This window comes from Stegostoma tigrinum, chromosome 22 (genome assembly GCF_030684315.1).
Source record: "Stegostoma tigrinum isolate sSteTig4 chromosome 22, sSteTig4.hap1, whole genome shotgun sequence".
In the NCBI taxonomy this organism is placed as follows: domain Eukaryota; kingdom Metazoa; phylum Chordata; class Chondrichthyes; order Orectolobiformes; family Stegostomatidae; genus Stegostoma; species Stegostoma tigrinum.
In genome coordinates, this window is record NC_081375.1 from 24,600,686 (window position 1) to 24,610,847 (window position 10,162).

A 10,162-nucleotide genomic window follows, 5' to 3' on the forward strand; every position below is an offset into this window, starting at 1 on the left:
AGTGCTGTCACATTGCTGCTGGAACCATAGTAATGAAATTTGAAGTATTTAAAATTCTGCCACTCCATACAAATGAAATAGCGAAACACAGTTTTAAGATGGAATCAGACATCAGATACTTCATGTAGTAGAATGAGAATCTATCACTGATTGCAAAAAGTTAAAATCTAACCAGATGCAAATTTACTGTAGGATTGGCTTAATGATGCTCTACTGAACCTCATTGTTCATAGCAGAAATACAATAACTAATGGGGGTTATTTTTCAGTTACGCCACCTGATGCAGTTTAAATGGAGCATTGCTTAAATTGCTATTACAGGAGATCTGTCAAAGTATATTTCTGCACAATGCACTAATATTTTGATGCAACATAAGCCTGAGTGGAAATCAAATCCATTATCATTAGAACTTCAAACTCATGGTCTGAGTTTCCCTCATGGAAGATGGTTGTCATTTTCTAATTAGTATTTCCTTTACTCTTTCATGGAATAGGGATATGATTTTTCACCAATGCCTAATTGTCCTTGAGAAGGTGCTGGTGAGCAGTACCTTTTTTATTCACCTGTGGGACATAGGCAGCACCTGCTGACCAGCATTTATTGCCTGTCCCTAGATGCTCTTGAAAAGTTGGTGGTGAGCTTCCTCCTTCAACTGCTGCAGTCTACGTGCTATGGGCTGACTCATTGCCCTTAAAGAGAGAATTCCAGAATTTTGACCCACCAACATTAAAAGGAACAATGATGTATTTTCAAGTCAGGATGGTGAGTGGTGTTCCCATTATCTGATGTCATTGTCCTAGATGGAAGTGGTCATGGTCATCACCAGTTTCTCAAGGGTATCTAGGGATGGGCAATAAATGCTAGCTATCCAGCCACATCCATGCCCTACAAGTGACTAAAAATAGTTGCTGCTGTTCAAGCAGAATGCAAGTGGGAGTTTGTGCTCAGATTGAAGGCACTAAGTTCTTGGGGAAGTAAATAAAGCTAGAAGGTTCACCTAGAGAAAGGATCTGTAGTATAAATGTGTCAGTGATAATGGGAACTGCAGATGCTGGAGAATCCAAGATAATAAAGTGTGAGGCTGGATGAACACTGCAGGCCCAGCAGCATCTCAGGAGCACAAAAAGCTGACGTTTCGGGCCTACACCCCCTCTCTGAAGAAGGGTCTAGGCCCGCAACGTCAGCTTTTGTGCTCCTGAGATGCTGCTGGGCCTGCTGTGTTCATCCAGCCTCACATTTTATTATCTGTCGTATAAACCTCACTTTGAATGCCAGTTCATGGACTAGAAGTTATCTAGCTGGGAAAGGAAGCAAGTCAGAGGTGGAAAACAACTTTAGATTGATTCCAGCAGAATGAAGTACCCACTGCAGTATAACTGGAGGGGTATTTTTTAAATTGTGAAAAGTTGAATAGGAAAACTTTGTAATTTAGATCATAAATCATCCACAAAAACTTTGCAAGTGATTAAGAACACTAGTGGAATGCTATCCTTTAGCAGGAGAGGAGTTGAACATAAGTGAAGATGAAAATTGCAGTGTATTAGATCACACCTTGAATAGGGTGTGCTGTTTTCGTTTCATTATTGAAGAGATGTACATGCATTTCAAGTAGTTCAAAGGTGGTTTGTTTGCAAGCTGGAAATAAATAGGCTGTCTGATGAGAAACTATTGGACAGGCTTGGCTGGCACTTAGAGTGAAGGGTGCTTTGCAGTTTAAAATCCTAAATAGTCTTAAGATAGTAAATATCCTTTCCATATCTTTCTGGAAAGTCTAGGCGTAAAAGGGACATTGTTTTAATGTCTGGGACCACACTTCTAGGGCACAGAAGAGGGGAATTTTTTTCTCCTTGCCCACTGGGGTTGAGATTTTGAAATTGTCCCTAACTCAAGACAGTAGGGGTGAGATCATTGATTACTAAATGATAACTGTGCCTGACAAATAAAGGAATTAATCTGAGATTGAGGATATATGGGAATAAATAAGTTGGATCAGAGATTATCTGATATTTTGAATGGCACAGAAAACTTTAAGGGTCATATAGCCTACCACTCCTATTCCATGTTTGTAAAAGTATTTTTAAAAAATACCTCTCATGATTAAGTCTGTCACTGAAATTTTAAAAGTTTGATATAACTGGTAGTGCCACAGAAAAGAATAAGTTAGAAACAGTAGGACTCAGCAAGAGACCATGTATTGTGCACTTTGGCATGAAGAATTGAGGAGCTAATTTAAATAGAGAAAAACAACAAAGCTTTAGGACAGGAGGAATTGGGGGTCCAAATACACAAATTAGAAAATGCCACCATACACATTCAGCAGGTAATAGGAAAGACTAAAACAAAGGGATGTTGACCTTAATTTCAAAGGGAGTGGAGTCTATAAATGGCAAGGTCTTGCTTAATCCATACAAGGCATTATTTAGACCAGTCCTGATACACAACATTTTTGAGCTCCTTATCTAGGGAAGCATACTGGCAATACAGAGTTTAGAGAATGTTCAGAGTTAATTCCAGGTGTGAAAAGATTTATTCAAATGAGGGGTCATATACATTTGGTTGCCCTGAATGGAATTGATCAGAATAAGGACAAGCTTATTGAAACAGACAATATTCCTAGATTTATTGGAAGCTATTCCCAATGGAATATTAAAAGTCACATTTCACAAACTCAGTACCAGCACTACATAGTGGTGTTTCAGTGAGTATACAGCGAAATGAGAACCCCTCACCACAGGCAGTCAAATAGATAATTCATTTGAGGCAGTGTGTTACAAGCACAATGTTTAAAAAATCTTCCTTGGAGTTGTATTATTAAATGAAATTAATCCCACTCATTTTAGTTTAAAAGAGGCATCACTGTACTGAGCTCATACACTGATGTGTTGCAGATCAGCATTTCAAGTATACATTGTAGAATTGGCAATAAGGTCTTCAATTCAATAGAATTTTCTCCCAACAGTTTAGGCTTCCTTCATAGTATGGATGTCTTCCAGATTTTACAGGTTATGTGGGATTCAAAGAACAAATTACAGCAACTTAAGTGGCTCCACAAGATTAGCCTGTGAGAATCTCAGACATGTGGAGTTTTGACCATGGTCTCCTTAGATAATAAAGGAATAGTCAGTCATCGTGGTTCTAGAACAGGCTAAATTTTTGTCGTCAAGTTTGGGGAAAAAAATTCAGATAGGGAAATTGATCCCTGAGCTATGGGTCATGCATTAGGTACAGCTCTGCAAATAAATGATAACAGCATCTTCTATTTATATAACCCTTTAATGTAATAAAAGTTGTTCCAAACCACTTCACAGGAGCATTATCCACATGTGGATAACAACTTCTTGCATCAGCACCCTCATACCAGCCCAATAATAAATCCATAACTTGGAGGGAACAGACAAAAAAAATTGATAAGTGATTTAGTGCAATAAACTAGTACCTGGTCAAGCAGTTTTAATCTCATTACAGGATAAAGAGAATATTATTTACATTTTCCAAACTTGTAATATTGGATAAAAAAGTTATTTTGCACATTAAATCTTTTGACAGTCCTGGGTTTCAGATCCATTTCCAGTTGCTCCAATTGACATTCAGTTTGTCTGACATTCATTGTTGCATTTGTTCATGAGATGTCCCTTCTCTCTACATGGAAGGGAAAGGAGAAAAGAAATTTCAAAATTTGAGTTGCACAATAACTTAATTTAGGAAGCAATATTTTCTTAGCTTTCAAACTGCTGTTATTTTCATATATGATGTGTCAAAACATTTTAGCTTTAGCCATTTTAAATGAATCATGCTCAGTTAGTTCCTTTGTTAGACAGAGAAACTAATGTACTGCACTTTGTAAAAGAATGTACAGACAGCTTGAGTGACAAAGTATGAAGCATTTTTTTTATTTTTCTCCTTCAAAGCACTAATTTTAATTGGTTCCAAAATTACTCAATGATGGAAAGAACAGGACAAGAAACAAACACTTCAAAAAAAATTTGAACATCTATTGAGCCTTTACCACATGGCCTCTTCCTCCCTCTCCTCCAAAATGGGTAGAATTACAACTGTATTGATATACAAAACCAGAAACTGAAGAGTTTTTGATTCAAGTAATGTCTTTATCAAATAACTAAACATTAACATGGGGAGGTAACACCCTGGTGGCATTATCACTGGTTTGTTAATCCAGAGACACAGATAATGCTCTGGGTTCAAATCCCACTACAGCCATGATGGCATTTGAATTCAGTAAAAATCTGGAATTAAAAGTCTAATGATGAATCCATTGCAGATTGTCAGGAAACTCCCATCTGGCTCACTAATGTCCATTTGGGAGGGGAAACTGTCTTCATTACCTGATCTGAGCTACATGTCACTCCAGACCCATAGCAAATTCAGTTGACTCTAAATTGTCCAGAGGACAGTTTTGGATGGGCAATACATGCTGGCTTAGCCAACAGCTATTTGTGGTACACGTTGTAACTTAGTTGTTGATCAATTAGTAGCTAGCAATTTTTTTCAAAACATCTGGTTTGTAGTTGCTGTGAATTAAGCATTCTTTACATAGAACAGTACAGGCTCTTTGGCCCACAATGTTGTGCCAACCTATTATTTTACTACAATCAAACTACGCTGCATACATTATAGTATAATATGATCCATGTGCCTATCCAAGAGTTGCTTAAATGTCTCTAATGTATCTGACTCCACTAGCACTGCTAGTGCATTCCACATACCCACCACTCAGAACTTACTTCTGACATCTCCCCTATACCTTCCTCCAATCACCTTAACTTTTACAAGGAGACAATGTTATTTCCACCCTGGGACAAGTCTCTGGCTATCTATGCCTTGCATCATCTTGTACACTATCAAGTCACTTATTCTTCTTCACTGCAATGATAAAAGCCCTAGCTCCCTCAACCATTCCCCATAAGATCTGGACTGGCCCTCCAGTCCAGGCAGCATCCTGGTAAATCCCTTCTGCACCCTCTAAAGATTCCACATCTTTCCTGTAATGAGGTGACCAGAATTGAACAGTATTCAAAGTGTGGTCTAACCAGAGTTTTATGAAGCTGCAGCATAGCATCATGGCTCTTAAACTCAGTTCCCCTGCCAATGAAAGCCAACACACCATACACCTTTACAACCCTATCAACTTGGGTTGCAACTTTGAGGAATCTACGGACATGGACCACAAGATCCCTCTGTTCCTCCACACAGCCATTAAGCCTGTATTCTGCATTCAAATTTGACCTTCCAAAATTAATCACCACACTTTTCTGGGTTAAATTCCATTTGCTGCTACTTTGCCCAGCTCTGCATCCAGTCAATGCCCTGCTGCAATCTACAACAGCCCTACAGGCTATCCACAACTCCACCACCCTTCATTTCATCAGCAAAAATTACTAACCCACCCTTGCACTTCCTCATCCAAGTCATTTATAAAAGATCACAAAGAGCAGAAGTGTCAGAACAGATCCCTGCGGAACACCACTGGTCACAGAGCTCCAGGCTGAATACTTTCCATCTACTACCACCCTCTGTCTTCTATTGAAAGTATTTGCTGACAGACTCTGCCTTCAAAACTTGCCTGCAGTGCAGGATACTTCCTATTAGGAGACTACATTTTTACCTTGGCTATTAGGTAAACAGCCTATTTGGGTGAAGAGAACATGTTGGAAGCCACATTATTACTATCATTCCATAATTACCATAGACATAGATCATAAGTTTAACATTAAGTTCAGATAAATTTATTATACTTTAATTCCAACACTGGAATGAGATTCTTTGCAAGATAGTCATCTACCTTTTAGACTATCCAACAGCATGTTGTAACTCTTACCTTCTAAAGCTAAAATTTGGGAGGATATAATAGTCTGAGTGGAAAAAGGAATACTCAGCTTCAAACAAATTGGACCTTTGCACTCTGATCCTCCATGGGAAATTTGTGCTAATATTCTTGGAAAGCTAACAGCAAAACAGTGGCAATTTGGAAGTGGCCCAGGCAAAGAACATCAATAAATGTTTGCCATCATTTCAGATTTTGGCCATGTTAACAGGGTTCATGTTTTGCACTGTTCCTAGAAAAACAAACACAAACAAACATTCAACAAGTGATCTGTGTTGTGTTTTCCAGAGAAACATTTGTAATTATCTACTGTGTTCAAGGTACGCTTAGACATAATATGGGCACACAAGTGTTTGCATACCTCTGATACTGGTGTTCAAAATCTATTTTAAGCCAATATCATTCTTAGCTGGGGAAATAAAAGCCTCAAGGCAAAGTCTGTGATAAGGACTGATTTAATTCATTTGTCAGGTATTCTGCCCTGCAACCACACAGCATCTGCCGTTCGTGCCAAGTGCGAGCTTAACTTTTCAAAAGAGACCAATTTTACATTTGTTCCCTATAAAAGAGATCTTCACTGTTATATTATTCCACTAGAGGGGAATTTTAGTTATCAATTTTAATTATGAAAATGCACATTTGGATCAATACTCCTTGTTAAAATTTAACAATCAACACAAGTGAAAACCAGAGAGATTGGTGAACTAATGCAATCTGAATGGTTTCTGAGACTTCAATCCCATTGGCCAGTAAACATTTTTGCTAATAATAAAGCAGAATGATAATCAGTTTGTACTGTCTGAATAAATTGGCTAAATCATTTTAATATCTTTGCCAAAAAAGGGATATCTTTATTTTCCTCAATGCTTCATGAATTAACTTAAGGAAAGAAGGATATGCAGCAAGCAGCAAACTACACCTAAAGTTTTGTGTACTATTTAAACCTGGTGTCTCTTGCATTTGACTCTAGTGAACATAAATCCCCAGAGTCCAGTGTTCTTCCCATTTGCATCTGACTAATAGTGGAGTTCCCACCCCTCTATCCCCAAGATATAGATTCAGTACAGCTTGCTCCTGAACAGTTCTGTTGGAATCCTTACATTTTTAGCAGCTTCAGATTCTTCCATTTATAATCCTGTTGCAATTTTAGCTGTGCCCTGGGAAATGAACAGACCATATAGAGAACTTTGCCCACTTCTTGCAGCTGCTGCACCAGCCCCAATTCAGGATACGTTCTATTCTCTATTGACAGCAGGAAAATTTGTGCAACACCCCTGCCCTGGTCCTGAACAAAAGCACCATACTTATTTTCAGTCATTGCAAGATGGTGGGATAAGAGTTGAGGGGCAACATTTTTCCCCATTTTGTCCACAAGAATGGATTTTATTTTCTGCCAAAAAAGTGTCACCTGGAATCTTTAATGATTTCTTTATTTCTGTTCCCCACATTGTGCAATACAGTTCAAGAGGTTAGGACCAGAAGTCCTTGGGTTGGGAGATAGTGATGGCAGAAGTGAGCCAACCACTCCTAAAATTGTTAAAAATAAGTTAGATTCCAAAACACAATTGTGGTTCAAACTGAAAGTATAATACAATGAAAAGTCCAAAAAAGATGTGTGAAACAAGATTTTAAAAATTCCAGCATTAGCTTCACTTACTAGACCAAGCTGATCACCATTAAGGAACTTTATCTTTAGAAATCCAAATGTATGAAGGAGTATGTGGTTTAGCTCCAGCTGTGAAAATGCACCTGACATTGTGCATGGACACACCAACATGTTTTCACCCCGCAATACAATTTAATTTTGCAGGTTGTCACTCTTGGTTTTTGGCTTTGTTTACTCTTTTAGGATTCTAAGTTTTATTTGCATTTTTATCTAGAAACAGAGGGAAATGCCATTTCTAAATAATTCCGAGGGAGTTGAGTATTTTGATTTGCTATCTTCTAATTTTGGATTAAGTGATAAACTGAAAAGACTGCCACCCATCAAGATGACTGTGGTGTAATTTAAAATAGCAGACTGAATTATGTCAATCCTGTTCATGTGGTAATTGAAATGAGGAGTTTATGCTCAATATTCAAATTTAAAGCCTTCAAATTGAAATAGCAGACAAATTTGAAACTGGTTGGAAATAAATGCCATATTAGGAAGAGCGATAAATGTTTTGAAATGATCTGACAGGCTAGTGAAAGCTGCTGATTCCTCTCCTTGACTTTGCTTAACAAATTTGCATTTTGAATTTTCTCTAGACTTATTTGGCCATCAGCATCTGGATTCAAAAACAAGACAACCAACTTTAGACAGCCAAATTCTAATGATTAAATGATTAACCAGTTATTTGTTGAATTAGCTGTCCCTGGATCTAATTTTAAAAGATACATTTAAGATATAGGTATATCTATACTGGCTTTGTTTTGTCAGTAGACCAATCAAAAATGTTGCTGGTCATTAAACACATTAATCTAACTGTTGTATCATTAACAATGGATACATTCATCAGCCAGTACTTCGGTGATGCAGTTTCAAGAGAAAATACATTCTTAAAGTGTACCTCATTTAGGTCACTGTTCCAATCAGTGAATTCATTATTCGGACTGAAAAACAGAATAAGTAATTAGGTATTAATTCATTGACTCCGAAAACAAAAAAAAGTGTTTCCTGCACCGACGCAGGTTTTTTTTTTAATTCCTCTTACCATGTATTTCTTGGTTTTGATAAAGGGTAGAAAAGGGTCTGCCCTTGACATCAAGGCAGCATTTGAAAACAAAATGTACCAAAAGGAGCTCTGACAAAACTGCAGTCAGATAAGAATCAGGTAAAAAGGGTCTATTTGGAGTCATTCCTAGGATTAAAAAAGTGGGTGTGGTTGTTGGAGATGAATCATCTCAGTTGTAGTTGCTGTTCCGGATAACATGCTGAGCTCACCATCTTTCGCTGCTTCATTAATGCATCCCCACCACCATTAGGTCAGAAATGGGGGTGGTTAATGATTGCACACTATTTAGAAACATTTTCAATGCTTCAGTACCTGAAGACATCAGTGCCCAAATGCAACAAGACCTGGTCAACATTGAGGCATCAGCTGATCAATCCCATCTCCAACAAGACAGCATCTTAGAGATAAGGTGGTGTAGAGCTGGATGAACACAGCAGGCCAAGCAGCATCATAGGAGTAGGAAGACTGACATTTGTTGAATAGACCCCGCTATCTCTGAAGCACCTTATAATTGCCTCTTAAAATTCAAACGCTTTTGTTTTATTCATTTCCCCAAATGACCTTTTTGGGTGGTCACTGTTGGGCTAGTTCACTATCTGGACAATCTTAAATATCATGGCTACAAGAGGAAGTCAGATGCTGGAAATCCTGACAAATAACTCATGTCCTGGCTCCTGTGCACCATCTAAAAGGCAGAAGTCAATAGTGTGATGGAATAGTCCCTACTTATCTGGGTGAGTGCAATTACACCACTCATGATAACATGCAGGTCAAAATGGTCCACTTGATTGTTACCTCATGAAATACCTTTGACATTCACTCCCTTCACTAGTGTGGTGTGTGTACTCTTTAAGATGCACCCTTTGACAGCATCTAAGCCCATCAATCTGTCACCTAGAAGGACAAGGGCAGCTAATGCATAGCAACACTTCTACCTGCATGTTCCCCTCCAAGTGACATGTCATCCTGACTTGTAACTATGGTGTAATTCCTTCACCGTTAGTGTTAAAATCCTGGAGCTCCCTATAATGAATACCAGATGCACAATTGCATTCAAGAAAGTGAATCACCACCAGCTTGTAAGGGCAATTTGGGATGAACAATAAATGGTGGTCCAATCAGCAATATCTACAATGAATGAATTAAAGTTTTAAAAAGGTTCCTCAAGTCATTTCTAAATTCATGTTGCCATTAATTCTTGAAAGGGGTGGCTACCTGTCCACATTTACTGATCAATAATGCAAGCATCTCAGACTCAGAAGGTGAATAGATATTCTACATGTATGAACTAAGATTATGTAGCCCTTAGCATATCAGAGCAACTTGACTATAGTTCAAATCTGGTTAACTTGTACAGCGCAGTCATCTTTGCTGGGGTGCCAGATACAGTTACCAATTTGTGTCCAGCAAGGTGTCACAAACCACAAAGGGAGATAAATGAGCAATTGAAGTCATTTGAAAGAGAGTCCCTCAACCTTTGCAAAACACTATCAATTCTTGTACATAAGACAAGATGTAGTATGCCTGGTAAACACCTCAAATTAGAGCTTATCCAAAGATGCAACACTCCCTCAGTAGCTGATAGGGCACTGGCTAGTGAAGG